Genomic DNA, 25326 nt, shown 5'->3' with positions numbered 1-25326 from the left:
ACTATTTTAAAGAAACCTTAATGTATTAACAGCCCGTAAAACCAGACGCGGACTCTGGAATGAAGGCATAAACTTCTCTAAGATTCTCTGGACTTTGGATTTTGGTTTGGCGAATTATAGAAACAAACAGTTCAGATCCAGATCCAGACTTACAAATGCATAATCCCAGTTAAATCTACTTGGCGTAAGGAAAGATGCAGATCCAGCCAGCAAAGACACAGCGGAGGTCCCGGCAGAAACCTGCGCTCTTTGCTTTGGTTAGATGCAGCCCGGCAGCCCGAAAGCATAAATCCCCATACTGCTGCTCTTGCAGCCAGCGCCCTGGCACCACCGGCCAGCCACTTCATGTCTCCGTACCCACGTTTCCTACTCCGTCCACCCACTCCTGGCTCCTCCGTACAGTATCCTTCCCTTCTCCTTCAGCAAAACCTTTGGGAGCTGTTTCCGTACAGCTCCAGACACCATGTAATAAATTCATAACCTCACACCCCCCGAATCCCCAGGCACCGCTGCTGTGAGACGACGACAGCGCTGAAAACCCAAAATGAACTGAATAACAAATACTGCTCGTTTTGCTCTCCTCAATAACCTCAATTGTGTGTGGCATGAAAATAACCCTGAGCAAACACACTGCAAACAGTGGGGACACTGAGGGTTCTGCTGCTGCATTTTGATGTTTAGCTTCATAGGCCAATGTTTCTTTTTTACTGAATAATCAGAGCTTACATGGAATGAAAACTAGGCACTAGGGAGAGCGGGTAAGTTTGTGCATTAATCAACAGCATGTTACCTCAGAGAGACCAGTGCAAGTTGCTTGCAGAAAATTATTGCAGCAAAATACCATTTACTGATCAGACAGCCCTTTGCATCAGCAAAGCACCCCCAAAACAAAGCTTACTACATCAACCGGCACGGAGAAGCGAGGGCTCAAAACAACCGCTGCTGATCTAATAAGCAGCTGACGTCTTTTTTTCCTTTATTTCCACCTCTGCTCCTTGCCTGTGAAATAAATAAGGAGGAGGCAAAAAAAAAAAAAAAAAAAAGAAGATGTGTTCCTTCTTTGGACATGTATTTGCTCCCTGGCAGCACGGAGCGGGCAGGCGCAGGCGAGGCCACCTGCACGTCATCGGTATTTACACTTCCATTTCCCGCATCCCAAAGCCATTAAAGCAGCCAGGCAACTTAAATCACAGAAAGGTCAAGTGACACCTTTCCTCTCTGCAAACTCATCCCCAGAAGCCTCTGGCAGCGCGGCTGCGCAGGATGCACGGGCAGCTCCGCGTGCTCCGGGGTCCTGTGCTCACTGACCCGTCCTGCCCACACCGGGCATCTGTCCCAGATGTGCCCGAGTCCACCAGTGACTCGTTACCAGCAGCGAGAGGAGATCGCAACTCATTTCCTTCTCTGTAAACAGAGCAGATGATATTCCTGCTTCATACGGGTGACGTGGGCCTGGCTGCAGTTCATTAAATACCGGTTTAAATACGATTTTGGGTCAGGATGTGAAGGAAGATGCCGTATCTCACGGTGGACGGAGGCATCATCACATTTCACTCCAGCAGCAGCGGTGCTGGAGGAGATGCCCCAAGAAGACCTCGTCAACCTCTTCCTCAAGGGGCAGGAAGGCTGATTTGCCCGTTGGATTTGTAACTACTGGAAAGCGTTGATCATGTTTGGGTTTATGTGTTTAACAGGCCCTGTGAAGTGTGACAGGAGCCATTGCATTTGCTTAAGTAACCCGCCTCTCATAATTTAATTAACTTTGCAAAAAATATATAGAAAATGACTGAAATACCAATTTTGGACACTGTTTCCACTAGGCAGTCAGATGGAAAAGTACAGCCCAAATTTTAATGAAACAAATCCAGGCTAGAGGCTCAACAAATTCAGCTAAATAGCATCAAATAAGCCACGTGGGAAGGTGCTTTGCCCAGGAAGCTGTTAAATGCAGTAAACCCAAGGAGAGCTGAAAACACCAGACGTTAACGTCAATGCAGACTCAGCGAGGCAGAATAAGGTAATAAATAAAGAGCAAAATGAGGAACTGCCCATGTTTCAGCCAACCCAGGAAACCCACCATCTCCACCACTTCCCCGCAGGAGCGCAGGGCTCCTGACGCACCACAGCTTCAGCACCGCAGCATCCCCTGTCCTCACACTGCGAGATCAGCACAGACATCTCGCTGTTGGGCTCTCACGATCCTCTTGCAACTGGTTCATCAGAGTGCAGGTCGCTCCTGCTCCTGATCACAGGGGACACCTCACCTCTGGCTGAGAAGGACCTCTAAGAGGTCAGAGACTTGGGCTTTGTTTAATATAATCAGGGGTTTTGTTTTGAATTTGCACTTGGGTGAAGCCTTTCGATTTTTGTGGTTTCACTGTGTAACACTTTGCAGACCTGCTGCCAGGAGCAGGCACCCCGGAGCGGTTCTGCTGCCCGCAGGCTCTGTAGCCTTCATTTGCTGCCCGTCATCACCACCATCACCGGCAAGCAGCGGAGACAGACAGACTCCGGCTGCCATTTCATCCAGAGTAGCTGGCATGGAACCCCACCAACCTACACAAGATGTGATCATCCTGACAGCCCAAGCACAGCACTCATCTCGTGTCTTATTTTGCCTGGCAGTGCGACACTAGGTACCAGTTGCTGGTGGGCTCCAGTAGCCCGCGGTACCACTCTCCGTTGGCACCACAGTTCCTCCCAGCCAAAGTTCTCCGCGCTGCATGAAATCTGCAGTGCCACCGAGCAGATAAACAGATGCTGTGCGGGACACAGATCCTCCAAGGGAGATACTAAACAAATGCCAATCCCTGCTCAAACCAAACCCAACAAATGTGTCAAATAAGCTTTAGGACACAAGTTAAACTGCTTGTTCACACCACAGGTGATTGAAAAGGCCAGAGGTCTATCCAGAGCCTCACTGGACCATTTGGCAGGTATGGTTGAAGCAAAGCAGCCTCCACGGCACACGTCATCCTGGGACGCGAGGTGGTGCGTATCGTATCAGCCATAATTGGCTCCTCAGCTCAAATAATCGATACCATTTCCAGTGAGGACAACAAAGGTTGGACGAAACCCAAATAAAGATTGAATTGCTGCCGCCGGAGTGCTACGAAATGCTGTAAGCACCGCAAGCTGGTGCTCCACGCAGCACTCTTAAAATACCTTTGGGAGAATGCTGGCCAGATGATGAGCTTCCAGCTCACGGGTCTTTGCAAGCAGCCAAGGTGGTCACAGAAAGCAGGGAAGGAAAATCTCCTGCTTTACAGTCCTGACCAGACTCAGCCCGACGGTGCGGATCTGCACAGCGGTGGGAAAACAGCAACACTTTTCTGCGTCCATTTACCATCCTGGGGATCCCTCAGCCTCACGCACCCTGCACAGCAGGAGGCAAAACACTGGGAGAGTCCTCCTGCTCCAGAGGAGCACTGGAACATGTGCAAAATGCTTTGAGAAAGTGCAATACCACCAGAATTTTTTTTTTCCCCTTTCTGTACCTAATTTAAATGGGTTCAGATTTCTCGTAAAAGGGTTACAATTAAGGGGACGCAACTGGAAAAATGCACAGTTGCACCACAGAAACGCACCTCGCCTACCCACATGGGTATCTGGACCGATGCTTGCAAAGCACTGCCAACCAGGGACCCATTCCCCTCCTCCAGAAGGATACCCCGTGAGCTGTTTCCATGGACCTCATTCCAACTTCACAGCGATCGGATGCCCACTTGAGGACACCTATTAGCTTTCAAGGGAAACTGTAGATATAGGATGGATTTATTGTAGTGTCTGGAGAGAAATGAAGGTGCTCAGCTGGTTTGTTCCTTTGGTGTGGTACGTTGGATCATCTCCTAAGCACTTATCTTCACTCAGTACACAAATTTTTGCATTGTAGCAGAGCACTCTGGGTGATGTGCTACTCCTTGACTTGTTCTGGTACTCTGGATGAACCAATTGTTCGTTCAATTCATCATCATAGGACTTAGGTTTGCAGCCACGGCTAACTCCAAATGTTAAAAAATAACGAAATTAAAAAATACTGTGAGTTTTTTGATGAGCCTTCTGGCTTTAGATCCCTTATACTGCGCTTATTTCACCTTTTATAGCCTCCCTCTGCAAAAATGACAGCTAGACTCTTGCTTGTATTAAAAAGATAGAGACCAAGGCTCCTGCAATAGCAGGACTCCAATGGTCAGGCATTAAAAATAAAAGCACTGCCAACTGCAAAATTTATGATAAATTGGGAGAGCTGTCACCAATGCCTCTATGTGGCAGCACAGTTTATGTATATATACTTTTAATAGGATTTTTATGTTTATTAAAGGGTTCTCTTCCCACTGCCCAGTGGAAGCTTTTCATTGCTCTGCAGTTTTAAAATCCCATCTTATCACAAAGTGAGGGATTATTTCAGGTCATAAAGCCTCGTCCGAAGCCCGAGCATCTTTCCGACTCCTCTGCCGGCTTTACCACGCGGGCACTGAGAAGGGGCTGGAGCGGCACCGGCTGCTGCAGCGGGTGCTGCCGAGAAGAGCGTGCGATGGCCAAAGCATCACCGGGCCCACGGGGAGCCGGGATGCCCCAGGCAGGTTTCCAGCACCCACTGTGTGGCTTCCCTGACTTCCAATAAAGCGCACGTGTTTGAACTGGATGTTTCTGCTCAGAAAACTTTTTAGGAATTTTTTAACCTTGAGGGCGCCGTGGAAACTGGCCGCATGAGCTGAAAATCTTGGGGAGGGGGAGAATGGGAAGAGGATAACCACCTGAGCCTCATTTTTTTTTGAGAAATTAGGCTAAGTAAATATTCTTTTAATGTTAGGAAATGGAATATTCTGTTTCACTTTCAGAAAGCCGTGTGAAAGGGGATAAAGCAGGGTAAAGATGTCATTTATCAGTTTCTATAGCGTGCTAAAAGCCAGAAAGGGCTCTGAAGCTGGTCCGATGCCCAGCTTTGTGCGTCCCAGTCCTCACCACTCTGGAAGCACAAGGGTTATTCTTGCAGGACGCCTTGTTCTTCCCTTTGCTCTGCCACAAGGACAAGCCAAAGCAATCCACCGCTGCGCTTCCCCCACGGAGACCCCGCCAGGGCAGCAAAAACATCTTGGGGATGTTACAATGCAAATCATAACCTTTCAGAGGATGCAAATATCCTTTCTTTTCGCCTCAAAACACATTCGCTGCCAGCTTCGCACTTAATAACTGGGAGCAAAGACTTTTGCTGCCGCACGAACTCTAAAGAAGCCCCACCGGCAGTTTGCAGCGCGGTGCGAGATGGCTGCCAGGCAGAAAGTCCTTGGTGTCGGTTTGATTCGAGTGCCACAGCGCGCTCCCACACCAAGGGACTTATCTAAGCACAATAGCCGGGTGAGATGAAAGCACGCCGCTTGGCTTCACGTTGGGAAACGTGATGATTAGGTCCAAAAAGTTAATGCTTTTGTGCACGAGAGATGGAAGAAAATCCCACAGCTCTGATTCAGCTGAAATCATCACACATGTCAACGAGCTCAAGCTCATCCTGGGAAGAGGTCAGCATGCTCACAACCAAGCAGCTTTTGGAATTTTTTTCCATTTATGCTAACAGTTTGGTCAGCTGCCACCTTCTTCAGAGGGCAATACCGGAGGTGGTGGGTGCCAGAGGCAGGCACAGAAGACAGCCCCGAAGCAGGAGTGGCGACACGAGGAGCACAACGCCTCCGGCATCGCATCTCTGCCCCGCAGCATGCGTGCGGGCTCGGCTGCAGAGGCACGAGCCAGCAACGAGACATCTCATCCAGCAGCACATCAGGAATTTTTAAAGCGCTGGTAGCTCCAAGTGTTCATTAGATACCAAGCGCTACCACCAAACGGGATGGCAGGTTTCTGCAGGATCACGGTGGACCATTAAACTTCCAATTTTTGTCTCTTTTATTGCTCTTTGTGCCTCCCGAATTTGCTCCTGATGGGATGCCCGGGCACCTCTGCGGGGCTGGATCCACAGCTGGGGAACCTCGCCACCTCTAACTGCGTGCTTCTGTGTTTTTGACATTTTCTCCTAACACAGCATGCAAAACTGAGGTTTTTTATTCCAAACTCCCTCAACAGGGAAGCTGTGAAACCTGTCATCTCATTTTCCTATTTAGGTATTATCCCACTCACAAAACTGTCAAAAGAACATTGTTAGGTTCATAAACTCAAACACTCTGCAGTGAGGAAATGACAGCTTGACATTTTATATATTTAACCTCAATATTTCTGTGCCTCAGTTTCCTATCTATAAAGTGGGTACAAATAACCCCATTTCTTCTAAATTTTGCTCTCAAGAAACAGCTGACCTGTTTAGCGGAGGTTTATACACATCTCACAATTGAAGCATTTCACAGTTAATGCGAAAATCAGCGCTAGGCAGACAAGCAGCATGGAAAATTTCTGCCCAAAGAGGGAGTTTGGCAAAGATTTAAGTGTCTGAAAACAGGGTGAGAATGGAAGGGACTGGGAAGTTTTGCTCTGGCCTCTTTGAGCATCTTTCCATCCTCACCGGGGGAGGAAGCTGTTGGTGCTAGTGCTGTTCTGGGGATATTAAGGTAGGTTTGAAAGGCAAAGGTCTCTCACTTTCCACTATCCAGACCATAAAAGACAGACAGACAGAGAGACAGAGGGAAAGAAAGAAGAAGAAAACAAGAGGGAAGGAAGCAGGAAAGCTGTCTAAGGAAAAACAAGCACCCAGAGCCTGTCGAAGTCCCGCTGCCTGAGCTGGGCAGCCAGCACTCGTACAGCACCCAGTCCGGCCCCGCTCTGCCCAAATCTGCACCTCCTGGGAGTGCTCCCAAAGCACGTCGAGCAATGCAGCCGTCTTCCCTCATTTCTCACATGAAATTTATCTCATACTGGTCCTTGTCTGCTGTTACGGATTTTCCTTCAATTACGGATTAAATACATCTAAAAGGCTATTTATGGGTTTACATAGGAATGGGCGAACATACCCAGTGCAATTTTCTCTTGTTTTCCTGACAATTCAACTCATTCCCTACCCAGTGAAATGGCCAGTTTGAATTTCACACTATTCCTGTGAATAGGACAAATTACATACCCAAGGAATTACGCACGGTGAGCCCAGGTCCCGCGTCCATCTGACAGAAACTACTGTTACTACTCACAAGCAAGGGAGATCTCCAAGCCCTTTACTGGAGGGAAATTAAAACCACATTCATCTCACCTTTATTTTATAAAAATTAGGAGACTCAAACCCACTTCCAAGAGCACTGAGGTCACTTGGGGCATTTTTTCAGGCCCCATTCTCAAAGAGTGAGAATTAGCTCCTAACCAGAGACATCAAGTGATTTAATACTGAATATTTCCAGCCACCACGGGAGCTACTGGAGAGACTGTGTCAGCTCGGCCAGATCCACCATAGCTTCACTGGCCCCGTGCACAATTTGCAGGGGCACGTGGGTATTTTGAATTTTCAAAACAGCTGCTACCTTTTCACGTACCTATTTTTTCTAACCAGCCCCATCCGCTATCCCACACAACACAACCATTTCTGCAGGCGCTACAATCAAGCGGCTCTCTGGCAAGGCTTTTGTAAAAAGTTCGTAGGGAAGGGAGGGTACACCGCCGTGCAGCTTCTCCGCTGTTATGTATCTGCCCACGTATCCGCACGAAGTAGAGAAGTCTTTCTGACAGCGCTGGAGATGTCATACTCAGAGATGGAGAAGCCAGCGTGTTTTTACCATTTACGGTACAGTTACAAGAAGACACTCCCGGCACAACGTCCGTGCCCCGGGGTGATGGAGGAGGACAGTTTGTTACTGCTTCTCTTCGCCTATCCGGGAACACGTGCATCCCTTTCTCAGCAGATGCCGAAGGGATCCTCACCTCTGCTGACACGGACACAGCCTACGTGGATTTTGAGGAATGAGATGAGGTAAATGCTGAGGGGCGGCACCTTCCTGGAAAGTTCCCTAGCTGGTCTGTTACAATCGGCAGAAGTGGCAATGTATTTATACTAGTTCCAGAGCTTGGGAAGGAGTACGTGCTAATTAAAATTATTCTTTCTGCTCAGCACGTCCTCAACTGCATTTGTACAGAGCAGAGACGATGCCATGTGGCTGACGGATCTATTTACACCTCTGGAGTCCCCTGCTCATCCCCATCCCTGTTTCCCAATTAAGGGTGCAGACAGAAATTTGGGCTAGTTCCAGCAATCGAATACGCCTGGCACACCACTGGGGCTGAAGAGACAAACCAGTGACTTTTACCAAACATAAGCTGTTCAGGATCTCTCTGCTGCATGAAAACAGGCAAGGCGAGGAACCTGAAAAGCCCATTCCTGGGGAAGAGCTAAAATAAAGTGAATATTGTTGGTGGAGCCTGTTGTCAATGCAAAAAGCCAGCAAAAGCCAGGTTAAAACTGTCTGCTGCTTCTTCGGACTTTAAGAAGCAGAGGCAAGAAGGGTGCTGTGTTCAGAAATGCATTGCTTACTGTGCAGCCTCCGGGTTGCTGGCCCGGGCACGTTACGTGGTCCTGGAAGCAGCAGGGCGGGCAGCCCAGGATGCACAGGCACCTCAGCACGCAGCAGCTCCGGCCCAGCACCGCTGCTCAGTTCAGGCTTGGCCAGAGCCGCACTCCTCCACAGCCCGGTAACGCTCACCGGCTCCGCGCAGCCCCAGCCAGCTGTGAGCCCACGTCCCCCCACCTTAACGAAGGTACCATTATATTTGCAAAGATGTCTCCTCCACCTGTAGAGAAGAGAAGGCTTGGCTGAGAGCTCGTGAACGATCTGATTCAAAGACAATCATGGCACTGCAGATGGGCAAAAGGAAGCTTCTAGAAGACGTGCCTTTGCTGAGGATAGCAGCACCTCGGGGCTTTTGCTGGCTCCCCAGCTGGCCCCGGTCACCGAAACACCAGCGGCTGCAAGAGTGATTTTAACACTTTGCTCTGTTCTTGCAGGGATGGGGCCGTGTCTCCACACCCCAGGCCTCTGTTGGCATGGGCCACGTTTCTGCCACGTGCTCGGCATACAGATCAAGAAAGCAGAGCCAGAACTAAAGAGCAGCTGATGGCTGAGGTGGTGAAGAAGCGGTGCAGGGGATGAAGCTCTCCCGCTGCACTCTGCCTTGCCAGTTTTGACCTAAAAGACCTAGATGTTGAGAGACGCCCTTCCAAGTTGGAGATGTGGGTCCATTCCTCCCTGCAGCACCCCGGGCCAGTGGACGAGGTGTTTACACTGGGTTATGGCCGGAGCTGCCTGTGGCAGGGACTCCTCCAGCAGGACACAGCCCGTTGGTACGACTGCGCTCCTGGGTTTGGTGACCATCCAAATTGCCACTGAACAGTAAGCAAATATTTGCACAAGTTCACGGAAGCTCTTTATGGAAGAAAGGAGCAATGATATTTAAAAGACGAACACAGTATGCTGCAGGTAGGAAGATTTTTGTAATTGAAAATATGTGCTGAGGAGCCCACATAATGCTAACATTCATCAATATTCAGAAAAATAAGTGAAATATGTTCCTTCCTATTCCCACTGCTTATTTCTCTTTTAAATATGGGGGAATTAGAGTACATATCAACTACACATTGGAAAAAAATGAAACTGCTGATTTCCCACAGCATTTTAGCACTGGCGTTGCCTGGAGCAGCTAGTTCTCAAGACGAATACTCTTCTGGCTGCAGCAACAGCATCTCCCCTTCTTCCAGACTTTTTCATCCTCCTTGCCCAGCTGGCTGCTGGCTTAGGGGTAAATGAAGCTGCAGGCTGTTCCACAGGTGCCCCGTCCCTGCCAGAGACAGACCGCGTGCAGGGATGCCGGGGCAGTGGCAAGGGCTGCAGCGTTGCAGATGGATGCTGTAGCCCATCACAGTGGTCTGGCCCCAGCAGACATGGCTTACCTGCCTTACTCTGCCACTAGCTTGTGAGGTGACCTTGAGCACCTCACGTCCTCTCCCTTACCTGTGTTTCCCTTCCACATTAAGTATTCGGTTGCTAAAGTCCTCCTCTCCTGCAATATGTATGTGAAATACTGGCAGCACAGAGCATTGTGGTTCCTGGCTGTTACAGTAATAGCACCAAAAATAAGCTCAGGAGATGTGACTTGGCCACCCGTCCTGGTGCACTTAAAGGAAGCAGCTCCCCTTTATTTGTCTCCTGGTATTTTCATTTCATGCCGTTTTCCCAAAGCCACCTGCGTCCGCAGCACCGCGGCACTCGCAGCCATCCCCAGCAGTGCCTGTGCCACTAAGGTGAGGGGTCTCCAGGCCTCCTCCTTACGCTGAAGTAGGAAAAGCAGCAACAGCTGCAGAAATCCAAGCAGTTGCTTTTTTCTCCCTCCATTAGGCTCCAACCTACAACCAAACCAAGTGACTCCTTTGGTCTGCATCTGGAGAGCTGCTGGATCCCCTTGCATTAATGAAAGGTCGGGATTTCCCAGGGGGGGAAGAATGTGTTTGCAATGCAAGTTCCCGTTGCAGGAGAGACATCTTCAGCCATGTGAAGCACGACGTATTTGCTCTCAAACCAGCAAATGCTCCTCTCAGTCTCAGCTTCCCCATCTTCAAGCAAAGAATTAGCATCCCTGGGTCAACCTGATGGAGAGCTGAACTCAACAACTGCTGAGTGCTGCACTGCAGCCTTCCAGGCGCTGCAGGCAGAGGCCAGAGATGCTACCTGGAGTCTCTGCTTGTCCCACACTGACCACGGATATACCCAAGCGGTGACATGTTCTGCTGCACGTCCACCAGACCTGCTGCAGCCCAAGCTGCTTCACCAGAGGCATTTTTGTAAATGCACCCCTCCCCTTGTTCCAGTTAAAAGGTGTGGAGGAGAAGACAGTCTCTCTTGGAGATGTTCTGGATACACACGAATGACCATGCTGAGTCAGACCAGAGGCAGTTTCAAGTGTCCAATGACAGATGATCACACAAGTCCATTTTCTGGGTGTTCCCATGTCACTCTGAGACTACGGAATGGATCCAAAGCACCGCCCAAACAATTACATCAGTTTAAAAGGGAATTCTGGGGCAGTGCAGACATATCTGCACGTCTGCAGGCAAAATAGAGAAACCTGGGAGTGCCGGCTAGCCCGCCCATCATTGCGAGGACGATACCTGTTTGCTGCTTGTCATCTGAGCATAAAACCCACAGCCCCTTCCCAGCTGCCGGCCACGCAGACCAGCTGAGCTTTGCTCCGTCCCCGTCTCCTGCCAGTGCCGGGCACACAGGTGGCACAGGCTGGTGCTGGGAGAAGGATTCACAGCAGCTCTATTTCCAGTTTGTGAGATGTTTCTTTTCTTTCCTTTCCCTCCCACTCTACCTGTGAACTTGTGGATAGACAGAGGGGATATTTCAGTGCTTTGTTTGAACTGGGAAAATCTTTTCTTGGCTGGAAGGTGCTGAATTATTCCAGAGGTGTCATCAATCTTTGTCATTTCTGGAAAGCCAAGTACGCAGGTGTGAAGGCTGCGCACGCTCACTCAGGCAGATCCTTTTGAAACAGCAACAGAAGAAATGCTACCTTTTCTAAGATTAAGTCCTTAAAGCTGTGGCTTAGTGCACGTGAGCCAGCATCCCTCCAAAGGCACGGTGCGAGGCACCAGTGGAGAGCGATCCTTCCCTCCTGCCAAAGCAAGAGGTCTGCCAGAGGGACGGGATTTACCAGCCAGCCTGGGAAGAGGCCGGGACTGCAAATGGTGCAAGCATCTCCCCCCATCCTACCTGGTTACACGCACGCCTCAGGGCTGTCCTCCACACTGACCCAGCCGGGCTGCGGCATTTCATCAAAAGGGATCTGAGCCACGGGCACTTTCTCTGACCCTGCAAAGAAGGGGCTGCTTTGCTGGAGGAGGGAGATAGGTCTTATGTTATATTTCACTTTTCAAAATCTGCTTATGATTCAGGGGTAGACAACTGCTACTCATTCCTCTTTATGCACACACACCACCTGGAGACAAGGCTGCTCCCACAAACGGGATGCAAAGCTCATTCTGTGCTGTATTCACCAGCGCTGCTGTCCCGGAGGGGTGCAGCTCCCTGCGTGCAGCCCCACTAGCGCCAGGCTGCGTGCTCCCCTTCGCCCCCCTGCCCGCTCCCTGCCCAGACCTGCCGCACAAACCTTGCCCTCTTCCCTGGTTAGCAAAACAACCGCTGATTTTATTTAAAAGGTACGAGAGCAAGTCCTTCAGGTAAACCAAACCTGCGCATACAAGCTGGGGAGAGAAATGAATGCAGATGAGTTTATTTTTGCATAGCCTCCTACTACCAGAGCACCGGGAGTTGCTAACATTACATCATCCGCACACCCCCGCCCCCTCGAAGGATCAAACCCTGCAAAGGCACAACGCTTCTGCTGACAGTTGCTGGAAGCAATAGCCACAGGAAAATTAACTCTCTGCTGTGCAGGATGCATGCTGCACTCTCCAGTGGCCAGTAGTTACCCAGCACTGGTTTTTTTGTGGTTAGTTGTTACAGAAAGGGATGTCTGAATCCTCAGAGACGAGTGACCCCAGCAACCTCTGCCTCCAAGTATTTATCTAACAAAACAAGCAGTTTTTTAACAGGACAAAGAGTCCGAGTTGCTCCCGGTCTGTCCAAAATGTAGGACTAGAGATGGGCGAGAGAAGCCACCTGCTATCTCCAGGAACAGACTAACGGTTTTGATAGAGGGACACGACCGAGCAGGACTTTCAATTCCCACCCACAGACTTCAATTACACAAGAAACGGGTATTGTTAGTGTCAATTCTCCTCGAGACCCACGTGGCCTGACGGAGCAGCCGCCGACTGAGACGGAGGCACAGGCATCTTGTCGAGAGCAACACAAAAGCTTTTCTTTGCAGGAAATTAAAAACAAGGAAACAAACACCAGCACTTGCGTAAGCCCCAGACTGGCTCAGACAGAAAATTACCTCCCTGTTTGTGTTCCAGATCAATGGATCAGCTGTGGCGCAGGGCAATTAGCACCTTGAAATTATTCAGCAAGCCGAGGGGGTGGGAATTTTAGGAGAGGGTGGCAAGGGAAGGGTGAAAGCAAGCAGGAATAACAATAGATCTTTCTGGATACAAAAGTCACCGCTTGGCTCTGGCTGAGCCCAAGCTACGATATGAACGTGGCTGTTGGATGCTTCTGCAACCAGGGAAAAGGGGGACAGGAGGGAGCTGGAGGGGCTGCTGACACCGCATCCTGGGAACGGGTATATGGCACGAACGTGGAAAGCAGAGCAATTTTTTTCTGTCTGGGACTAAAGATATCTGCCCAGTTACACCACAAGCCTTTTTCCTGCTGTACCCGGCACTCCAAGCAAGGCAAAACTACTCTGTAAAAAGATCCTAGCTGTGCCAGATATGTAGACAGGCACGAGGTGGAAGCTGGCCGCAAGGCAAACACTTGAAGCAGGCAGGTATCAGCTCAGTGCGGGCTCTGCCCACATCCGCGACGAGGCTCAGGACCAGCCCCTCTCAGAGGAGCGAGCATCCTCGCAGGGGCTGGGTGGTCCTCTCCAGCCGCACTCCTCGGCAGCACACACCCCAAAAACCTTCATCGTTCTGGATGCTATGAAGACGTTAGTCTGATTATTCCTGCCACTGTTAGGAACAGGAAAATCTCATTATTGCATATGTCCTGACATAACGCTCACATAAGTGTAACATGCTTCACTGTTGCCATCAGAGGAGGAGGAGGGAGGGAAGAAGGGATGACTGTGGCTAGCTCCAGTGTAACCTCCTTCATTAACCCCTTCTTTAAACAAATCAAATCTCCAAACTCACCCAGGAGAAATGAGACATTTGCTCAGATGGGCGCTGTTCCCCAACCCGCGGGGATCAACGGGAATCACTCCCTCTCCCTGTGACCCGGGGAAGCACACGTGGCCTTTGCGGTGGGACCTGGGGGCTTTCTCCACCATTCGCAACACCAACCCACAAAAAAGCCAGATACCAAAGACATAACGAGGATTAAAGCAACTACATGAGAAAGCCTTCCTCCTTTCTAACAGGTCTACATGCTTCCATTATTAATCCAGGATGAAAAGAAAACCACCTCTGTCCAAACCGTTTTCTATTATCATGAATGTGTTCGCATCTAATCTGAACGTGGGGAGGCCAAGGCAAGCCGAGTGCAAAACTCTTTCAGGCACTGATGCTCTTAACACTTTGAAATCATGCTAATCTGATAAGGCACTGAGGGAATTATACTAGTAAACAAAGCCGGGCCCTGATAAGGAGTATTAGAGATAGGGCACACCACATATTTAACGCTCGGAAGGAGGGAGGGAGGCAGCAATGGTTAGCACAGTTCCCGCAGTCCCGCGCAGGAGAAGCTGCGGCAGGACCTGCATCACGGCCAGCACGGGGAGGAAAGTCAGTCCGTCCCAACCACCGATCGCTGTAGCCCACGACAAGGAAAATTAAACAGCAGGACGCGAGCGCTGCTGCTCACAGCTAGATTTTCCTGAGCATTAACATTTGATCACAGCACTTCCTTCGCCAGGATACAGAGAGATGCAGGAGGAAGACAGGCTAGAAACCACGAATAAAAATGGCCAGGATATAAGGGTTAGCCGCAAACGAAGCAAATGGGAGGCAGCAGGGGGTTTTTTCTTGCCTCTACATGGTTGGTTGGTGTTTGGCAAAACCCGAGTCCTCTCTGCATTCCAGGTTGCTAGTAAGACTTTAGCTTCATGCTTTGTGAAAATGATGCAGGAAGGCTGCAAACTGCTGCCTGTCCTCCTGCCGTGCTGGTTTCGCTGCAAACTCGCCTCCTGTCTCCTTGCAGAGTCCTCCAGAAAAACAAGCCTCACAGTTGGAGGAAAGTTGATCTCCGTCCTAACTCCTAAATCAACTTTCTAATTTAGGGGCAATTTTTCAAAAGCCTCTCCCCACCCTGGGACGCGCAGAGCCTGGCTTTGCGCAAGCGCTGCTCTCAGCCCAGCGGTGCTGGCGCTGCTCTGGGACTCGGCACCTTGGAAATAACAGCCTGCAAATCAAACCCCCAAGACAGACATCCCCCCCCCAAGCAGCAGATACTTCCTATGAAGTTTTGTTGCTACCTTCTTCATCTCGCTTTCCTTATTTATATAATGGCGATACGAACCCTGTCGTTTCAGGAATGCTGCTGAGTGATTAATAGCTGCAAAAGGTTTGGAAGGTAAAATGGTCTGGGTAATTATTACCCTGAGCAACAAAGAACAAGACAGTTCAAGACTACACAGTGATAGATTACAACATCGTACTACGAGGGAGCACCCAAAATCTCCCAGAAAGTCTTGCTCGAGGGACCAGGTCCAACGCTATACGTTGTGAGAGATGCTATGGCATTTTCACCTCTTCTTCAACATTTGATTCTTTTGTTATTAGGGGTTTTTTTGGGGGGAAAAAGAGATTACTGGGGTGAGGAGAGGGGGAAGACAGGCTCCAGGAGGGGCTCACAGTGATGGGATGAGGCAGGAATAGCCGCTCTCCCACCGCTGGCTCTCCCTCCCTTGGCATCTGCTGTCTGGAGCAATGCACGCGAGGAAGCCTGGTCCCCATGATGTGTAATGTGGGACCTTTCCCTGGGGCAGGAAAGGGTGACCTGGGACACAATACCTCTCCCATTTCCCACCCGCCCATTTGCACAATTAATTGCAGGAATCTGAGATCCCTGATAGCTTTTCCTCTGCCTCCAGCAAACGTGGTTGAAACCAGCCAAGCAGAGAGACTCATTCGTACAAATCTCACTTTCCTATGGAGAACCTTGGTGTTCCCGAGACAGCCAGGCTTTCGGGTAATCCAGCGCTAAGTGCCACCGAAACAGCAGCATTAGTAGTAATTAAAAATGAGATGCTTTCCACACCAAGCTGTATACTTTAGAGGCAGCCAGTTCACCCAAACAGGATTACGATAGCTCAGGATTTTACTTCTTTATTTCCACTCCCTTAACCACGAGATCAATGCAGCCAGCCTCAGAAGAAATAGGCACAAAATTCACTTACGCTGAGATGGGTCTGAAGTGAAAATGTATTTTTCCTCTATTTCTCCAGAACATTCAAGACAAATACAAATATGGAACAGGACTGACACTGGAAAGCAAATAGCATTTAGTCACCCACACAGACCTCTAACAAGCACTTTACTGCATAAGTGAAAATCCCCTGCAAAAGCAGTTTAGTTCAGGGGAAGGAAACCTTTAGGAGAGTGGTAGGAGAACTCCCCGACCGCTCATTTGTGGGAAATTAGAGGTAAAACCAAAACATACGAGGGAAACCAGAATGGTTTCAGTGGGAAACCTCCAAACTGAGGAAGCAGTTGGGCTGTGGTGGCCTGCTAGCACGTAAACATGTAACGTGCTTGTGTGCATCTGTATACATGCTCCTGTATATAACACGTAAGTATGCCAGCTTCTGCACACGCAGCAAGGCGCTCTCCTCCTGACCAGCTCCATTTTCAGTGAGTACCAGGCTTGGAGGACAGGCAATTTGTCTTCAGGCCACACACGTGAGCTGGCATCAGGAGCATTTGTCCCCTTTTTGACCCCAGCGCGTTGGTTCGTTCTATTTACATATTTTTGATCTGTAACCCAGGACAGAGGTTTTTGGCACTGCTGCTGGAAGGTCAGGGAGGGACCACAGAAGAGCAAGTCCCAGGCACAGAGCCCTTGCAGAGCATGATCTGTCAGCTGCCTCCGCCAGGAATTTGCTGGTTTTTGAATTCAAAGAATCTTTTTCAAAAACAAAAACCCACTCAGACCTCCATGCCAAGATGGCAAGCTGGCGGCCCAGAGCTGGTGGAATAGCACAGGGAGCATCCCACATTCAGACAGGGCAGCCGACCTTACAGAGATGCTCGGCCACAAGACCTGAAGAAGGTCCTGGAGAGAGGGAAGGGATGGGGTGAGATGGAAAAGGGAGATTCATGCAGGAGAAGAAACAGCCTCTGAGAACAGGCTCTGCTCCTGCCCAGCACTAAGCATGCTGCTGGGCAGCTGGTTTATCAGCATTGCCTAGGGCAGGAGAAAGTCCATTAGGTGCCAGTGAACATCCCTTATGATTTCTGGCACTGTCTTGGTGAAGGAGTCGATAAGAGTCCAGGACATGTGCCAGAGAGGACAGGAGGTTCAGCCAGGAGGATGACTTTGATCCTGAGCCCCTGTGAAACAGGTGAGGCTGAGGAACAGGAGATGACTACATGAGAAGGAGCCACGTCTACCAACAGTATGGGGAAAAACACGCCAGGGTGAGGCTACCAAATGCACATGTGCTCTTCGTGAGATCCCAGGCAAACTTGTGTATATATGTTACATGTCCTAGGAGAACACATCGAGGGGGAGAGCTACAGGGCTGGGTTTTCAAATGATAGAAGAGCACAAATCTTGAAGGGATGGCACTCAGGAGTTTCCAGCAGTCCTATTTCTAAAGCCCTAATTCCCGCATGTCTGAAGAAGGTCTAGAAAAGCAGGTGAATGTGGGGGCCAGGCCCTTTGCACAAGGCGGGCTTACATTTAAAGAAGCAACAGCAGAGAAGAGTTGAGTTGTACATTCCCTACTGGACCCAAACCACGGCATCCTGTTTTTCAGTGCTCAAGTTTAAAAAAAAATCCCCCAAACTTGACAATTCATGCGTATTGATCTCACAAGACAGTACCAGGGGACTGTATCATTACAAATGCTTCATCACAGGATCACCCCTCTTGCAGCTTCACATTCCACGGTGGGGACAGCCCTTCCTGGGAAGGGACAATCCCCACCCGCAGGGTTAGAGCATTTTGCGGACGAAGCACACGCTCCCACTGCCTCTCCACCTTCTCAAAACACACTATTTATTAAACAGGCCCAAGTGAAGATACAAGAAATACATACGATGGTGATTTTCCCTGGGTGTATAACAGCATCTTCTCTCCTCTGGAGGCCCACCTCCAGGCTGCGCTGCGTATCAGCAACCGGGCACTCCCCTGGCCGCAGCGGGTGCGTCGTCACCGTTCACCCGCTCACGTTCTGGCACGTGCATTTTCTGTTTAATAAACTTTCCTGCAGTTTGTGTTTCTCGGTAACCCTGCTGTAGTAGTCATGGTGACAAAACTGGGGTCCTTGGCAACACACCAATGATGCTGCAAATCTATGATGACTAATCCTAAAAGCCTAATTTGTAGAACTCATTTAAATGCTTAAAGATATGCAGGTCACCGCAGGGGTCGATTTAATGGCTATGGCATATCTAGTGGTAAAGCAGTTGTTACAGGAGGAGCAGCCAGGGCATCTTCTGGTCATAAAATTAAGTGGATTTTTAATGCAAGATGTAGACTAAAGAGATTAAAAGGAAAGCGCAGTTTAAACACAGGCACAATAACAAACCCAGCTGATTTCCAGTCAAAGAGCTGGTCAAAGCTTCCAGATGAAACACTGTTTTAAATAACAATCCCACACAACAATATCGCTGATACAGTATTGCCTGGTTTATTTGTGCCTATTCAGAACGTAATGAATGCTCTTCTCAACACATCTTGTCCGTGAGCGTGCAGAACCACGGCGCAGCACAGCCAGTTCCCCAAATTGGCCCCATTGAAGGCACACAGAGGATGCAGACTGAGGACCTACCAGTGCGATGGTTTCCAGCTTCACTGGGACGGCCGACGTGCTGAGCATCTGCACTGTGCCGCCTTCCCCTGCGAATGTCCCAGCGGCTCTCCTTACCTATTCAATGTTTCAGACTTTCAGCTCTTTGCTGGCACTAAAAAATTCATGGCCGCATCTTCAGTTCATATGCTGGTGATGTCACCAAGGGAAGGGCGCCAAAGTAAGTATATTGCTACGACTGTGCTCGGCTGGACCGACAAGGCAGCGTTAAAGCCATTGGCTCTTTCTTCCACAGCTTTTGCGTTTCTCCTCTCCAACTGTCTGCCACCTGGCATTTAACACACATCGGCACAAGCAAATGGAGAGTGGCTTCTGCTAACACACGCATCAGCAAAACCCCCTTTGCACAGGCGCTCTCTCCCTCCTTACCCAAATAAGCAATAAGCGCTGCAGACAATAGCTTACCCCACAGAAAGCAAATCACGCTGGCCTGAGGCTGCAGAGTCCTAAATCTTTATCCCATAGTGCTAAACAACTATCGCCCACCTAATCTGTTGTGGGTTTGAGTAAGCGTTCACATCACTCAGCAACTACCAGAGACAAGCATCACCACAACCAGGTTAAGCCGTTTGATCACACAGTGATACGATTTCCATGTCCTGACCCACTGCCTTAACCCACTGCCCTTCCTACACAGGCATCTTCCAGGAGAAGGACTTCTTTCATCTGACCAGGAGCTGGGACATGAAGCACATTCATGAGGCAGAAAGTAGGCAGCTCTAGTTAAAAGCAAGCAGCCAAAAAATACTTGTTTGGTAAAATCCTAGTTCTACTTATCAGGATTTCCCACTCCATAAACTGGATGCAACATGACTGCACTTGCATTGTGGCTGACAGAGCCAACTTGAGCACAAAGCATCGTTGGTTCCCTTCATTAGTTTGTCAACGTTTCTGTTCCTGCAGAGAAAATTAAGTTTAACCAATGAATTTAACCAGTGAGTTATCTGCACTCATACTTCATTATATTCCTGTAATAAAGCAATAGCAACAACAATAATTACTATGGGTATTAATGACTTCTACTGCACCTTCAAGAGGAAAATACACCACACCATGTATGTAATGTTTGCATGGATGCAATTAAGATGCTTCTTGGGTAAATTCATGCAAAATAAATGCTCCATAAGTCTTGTAGATTGGTCTTCTGAAAAACAAAACCCCTTGCTGATCTCACTGGGGACTGACCCAGTGATCCTGGAGGGCTTAGACAGTTAGACACAATCTCTGGTCACCTAAAATAGCACCCATGACTCCTGCAATGGAAGCATTAGTCTCCTTGGCCACGGCGATGCCATAGCTCGTGAAGAGGATGCATCCTCTACAGTACGAAACCTGAATATAGGTTTATGCCATTGATACTGACATTCTGGTCTTAGTGCTTGGGTACAGAACAGCACAATGACTGTTTTCAACGATGAGGACCAGACGTGGCAATGCCATGCACCAATTACAGCAAGACAGGAGTCCAACCCTGCTTTCTGAATCCCTATGTATGAACATGTGATCCAACTGAAGCTGCTTCAACCACAGCTCAGTTTCACCACTGGTGGGAACAGGTCTAGGTACCCTCTCCTGGTATTACTGTGAGGCTTTAATTAAAGCACTCGTATAATTTTGCGATACATAGTGTTATTTACAGTGTTCTAAGTCTCTCTGCAGCCTGAAATCCTAGATATGTGGATATAAAGAGGTTTTTGCTCATGGCTTTTTCAGGCAGGACTATTTGAGCTTCTCTTGTCAAAATAACAAACCTTGCAGGGTCCCCATCAGTGATGCAGCTTGCTGCTGCTGCCTGTGTCACCTCCAGTGGCCTGTCACGTCCCCTTGTCCCCTGACCCTGTGCAGGGGATCACAGCTGGTGCTTCCTCCCCTGCCCCAGAGAGGCTGCCACTGCCCCCGAGCCCCGGCCAAGGGACCTCCATCTCGCAGCGCTGCACAGCCTGGGCTGCCCGCCCTGCCTCTGGGAACGATGCTCCAGGCCCTGCACAGCCACATCCATGTTTTGCCACAGAAAATAAGGGCAAAACACGGTCGGCATCACATCTCTCCAGTGCTGAGTAAGAGCACCTTGGGGTTTTACTCCATTTCTGCAGTTGCAACTGGGCTGAGCATTTGGGCATGGATGTCAGGTCCTGCTGGCAGCTGAAGGGGGGGCTTAAGGATGGAAAAGGCAACATACTTTTAGCTGCAGCTCAGCTAGAGGAGAAGAGCTCCCTATAAAACACTGCCTATGAAGCTGTCGAGTTTGCGATGGCTGCTGCATGAGCAATTGCAAAATTTATTCCCTGCTACGCTTTACGCTCACCTCCTCCTGCAAACCCAGTGTCTACCACAGACATATAAAGCTCAGCTGAACAAAGCATTAGAAAAGGGACTGTGTGGACCGGTGGCGTGGTCAGTGGGGTGTGCAAAGAGGAGACCTGAAGAGGCATTTACCATTTCTAAAATTCCAGGTAGAAGAGAAAAAACAAGACTGCAGAAAAAGACGGCTAAGATACCAAACAGGTTGCTGTGCGGTCTAGGGGACTTGTAAGCTCTTAACATCTGCAGAAGGGTTTGAATCCAGAACCAGAAACCCTGGGACGATGCTAGTTAAATGCTTCAATGAATTGGAAGTTATCTTCCAGTGTATTTTTAGTTGGCACCAACAGGCATTACATAATGGCTATTATATAACAGCACTACAGCTACAAACACTCTCTTTTGGGCTTTTTGTTTATTTTTTCTTTCCCTCTATCTCTCTTCTCCCCCCCCCCTCCAAATCTTCTCCTTAGTGGGGGATTGATCAATAATTGCACTTTCCATCAAATGAGGGAGGCAAATCCTTAGGAGAAAAATCAAATGGAGTAAAAATATTGTTACTAAGCCTGTGAGCGCTTCTGTCTTGCCCAACCTCAAACAGAATTAACTATTCCCAGAATAGAAATTCCACTAAGGCTTATCTGTAGTTTAAAGGGACAGGCTGTGATTCTGTGCAGACACTAAATTTCTCAATACTGGAGGGTTTTTTATCTCATAGTGATGATAGCTCAGAAGACAAAAATAAAGGGGGGGTGAGCACTATGTTAGAGATGCTGAGGAAAAACTGAAGGAGATTTTCTTTATCTGCCAGCAAGATCATTGCCTGTTGGCACTCCTTTAAAATATCCCCCCGGCATATTTTTTTTCTTTTCTTCCTAACAGCCATACTGGCAGAGCAACAGAGACTTCTGCTTCCAAACTAGGTGCTACATGAAAAAAAGAAGAAAGTTTCCAAAAGCTAGAAATATTTCCTTTCCTTGATTTCGTATCTCTGAACCTAAAGAGAGCCGAAGCAGGCGCTCTGCCTCTGAATGCAAAAATAAAAATCAGTTCAGTGGCATACCACAAGCTCCCACATCATGCCGCCCTACGGGCTTAGGCAAGGGCTCACTTTGCTTTTGTTATCCCAGCACAGAGCCTCTCTGACAAACACAGCACTCGGTAATTCTGCCTTTATTGGGCTGGTCCTCTTTGAAACAAATGAGCTGATTCCAGAAAGAGCAAAAGACATCACCTGACAAATAATCACTTTTTTGCTAGCAAGCTGCTCCCTTCGGCCGTTTCACTCTCCCACCTCCCCAAACGCAGTAGTGCCACCGATGCTCTCCTGACTCGCGCTAGGTTTATAAATAAACCAAACCCTGGGCTACCTAGATGGGAAGGCATCGTGCTGAGCGCATCGCTGGGTGTCACACACGGGAACAAAAACAACCCTGAGAGAGCAGAGAAGGAAAAAAATACAAATGCCACTGCTTGGAGAGCACTAAGTCAATTCAGAGAGAGGCTTTTTGGCTTTAAAAGCTGTCGCAGCACAGAGCAGACCCCACTCCTGATAGTGGCTCTGAGGGCAGCGATTGCAGCCCAGTACAGAAGGACAGACTGGCAGGGCTGGCTTGAGCCAAAAACCCAAGAAAACAGGACAAAGAAGGAGCAGAAGGGACAAAAATGAATTAGCTGGCATGACAGTGCTAGGTTTGGGCAGTAGTGCAGATGGGGGAGAAGGAACAGCTTACAAAACTTACCGAATGTACTAAGGTATATTATTACATGAGGAATACTGCCTTGCTCTGTTTTGTGGGCTTCTGACACCTAGCTGTTATGATCTTCAATAATTAAGTTGAGAAAAAAGTAATATGCTGGAAAAGCTGGCTTGAGAAGTTGTTTGAGCTGTGAAGATACAAACGCATGAGACTCCTGCTCTGCAGTGCTCTGCAAGTGGTCCACGCTAACCACAAAGAATACAGCCATTTGCCATTCAGGACTGAAAACATTAGAGAAAGAAGCATCAAAACAAGCAAAAGCAGTAAGTTTACTTGCATTTGTCATGGTCGTCTCCTCTATACAAGCCATTAAAGGATTTTACAAGAACCGATCTCTTGCAGCACTGGCAAATAGCAAAAACAAGCTTAAATGAGACAAGCATTCCCGGTTCTCAGGAAAAACACTCCTAATTCATTTCAAAGCTCCCCTGCCCTGCTGAGCCTCCAGCCCCAGGTGCTGGGGATAAAGGCATCTGATACAGGTTCGGCCGCAGTGCTGTTTCTGCCATTGAGTGCCCTTCTCAAGATCAAAGCTCTGTGGGCAAACGCGGCACAACTGCTAAATCCCTTGTTCACTAACAAGGGATTTAGTTGTACATATGTATGGCAGTACATATACGTTGGTAGCTTGTTCATGCATGTATGCAAATGGAAGGGGGGGGGAAAAGACGTCCTGAGGAATCAACAGCTGAACATACTGTCGGGCACTGTTTATCAAACAGGCGATTGCAGTTGCCAGTGCAGCTCTTCTGTCGGAGTCGGCAGCAAACAGCCCGTCCGCAAACAGCGCAGCCACAATGGGAGCGCGCTTGGGGGTCTTCCTGCCGGCGGGGCTCGCCGGAGGGGTTAGAAAAGGATGTTTAATTTAAAAGGAAGGGAGCAGCACACAGACTGTGTGAACTTGTAAAAATCAGGTTTCACTCTGACACACTCAAAGTTTGGCCAAAGAAAACCAGCTGAGCTCTGTGAGGATGGAACAGCACAGCTCTTCTCCATCAGGAGCCTCCTTTGTCCAGCTCCCCATTAATCCCAGCCAGCGGGGAGGGGGAAGCGGTGCTAAAAAAGGGCTCCATATGTACCTCCTGTGCTCAAGGACCAGACTGGGGCAAAGCCCAACGCAGCACTGCTGCGATGTGCCTGGGACGCTGCAAACAGCCTGGCGGGAGGGAGAGCAGCAGACGCTGCAGAAGGCACTCCTGGATTTTACTCCTGCTCTGCCACAGGTGTGAGCTCACATCTGAGCCCAAACCACTTAACCTACCAGACCGGTGTCCAGGAGGTGACATAAGCACGTACCTCACTCCGTCCCTCGCCCCACTTGATCTCCACACCTCCGTGGACCCAAACGTGCATTCCCATTCCCACCAGCCTCTCTGCACGTGCCTTCGCATCAGCCCGACGTCCCAATCCCCTCTCCTGTGAAAGCAGCAGTTATCCCTCAGAACCTTGAGGCATAATGCACTGAGGTTCAGTTTGATGGTGTTTCAGAGCTCCTTGTTTCTTACTTTTATGAGACTTGTGGGGAAGTGCATGCGACAGGACTGCAAAGAATCCCAACTAACCAGCTGCACATCCAAACGCGAGCCTCTGCAAACATGCTGCTGCTGCTGCTGGGTAAAAAAGAGCCAACTTCACTGTAAAGATTGTTCCACTGTATTTAAGATGGAATTAAAACATATTTAACTCATATAAGTGATATGTAATAAATTTAAGAATAAAATAAAAAGCCTCAGATCTGCAAAATATGAACCATTAATCAAACAGACACTCTGAAAGACTTCACTGTGAAATCTCTAGTGATTAGCTTCGGGCACTCAGCCAAAGAGGCCCGCAAGCTCTGTTTCACTGACATGTATTTTTAAACTAGCTCCAGCACAGAGGAGGCCATTTGGGGCACAGAATACCAGCTTTGGGGGCTGGGACCAGTCCCCACCACAGATTATCTTGCAGAGGATCTCTCTGTATCTCAGTTCTCTACCTCTAAGACTGGGATAATATGCCCTGCTCCTAATTCCTGCCTAGCTTTTATGTCTAAACCTGCAGGGCATGGACCACCTCTTCCTACATTTATGTCGTATGCAATGCAACTCTGTCCCTCTTTGGTGATGAGAGCTGTGTACATCTGTAATATACACCATGGAGGCAATAAATAAAAAAGGGTTGAAAGATCTTCAGGCATAACACAGACAGTCTACGGCAGGGCCAGTTAGCCCTAGATCATTCCCAGTTCTGTTTAATGCATTATTTGAAACCACCCTGCGATAGAGAGCCTGCTGCCTCTTTAATAGCCTATTGATTAAATGCAATGCCACAGCCAGTGACACAAACTACTGGAAGCATCTCTCAGACTGCATTAACATCCCCTGCAACTCCAGGTATGCTGAAACCTGCCGGGGCTGGGTCAGGAGAGCTGACGTTTCGTCAATCTAGTGACCCTTGCAGATCTGTGCTGAGCAAAATATGTATTAACTTCTCTCAGTTTGCAAATCGCCCAGAACGCTACAGAGACAAGAGGTTACACTGGTAACAAACACAAAATTAAGCTGACAGTTTTAAAAGATTAGTAAAGTGTTGCTTTCCATTCAAATTAGGAAAAAAAAAAAAAAAGATTACTTATAAAAAAAGAACTTCCCCCATGGAGTGTTTACTCCCTCCTGAGATGCAGCAACAGATATTTGCATTGCTG

At 48.8% G+C, this 25326-nt stretch overlaps 1 protein-coding gene across 1 annotated transcript in view; it reads right to left on the bottom strand.

Annotated features, from left to right (window-relative positions):
- The window catches only part of CASTOR2 (cytosolic arginine sensor for mTORC1 subunit 2), a 133083-nt gene that overhangs the window by 22595 nt on the left and 85162 nt on the right, over nucleotides 1-25326 (bottom strand). The gene's annotated exons all lie outside the window — the stretch shown is intronic.

The sequence above is a fragment of the Grus americana genome, chromosome 19, assembly GCF_028858705.1.
Source record: "Grus americana isolate bGruAme1 chromosome 19, bGruAme1.mat, whole genome shotgun sequence".
Taxonomy (NCBI): Eukaryota; Metazoa; Chordata; class Aves; order Gruiformes; family Gruidae; genus Grus; species Grus americana.
The sequence above is the reverse complement of the archived record's forward strand: the minus strand, read 5'-3'. Positions and strand labels throughout refer to the sequence as shown.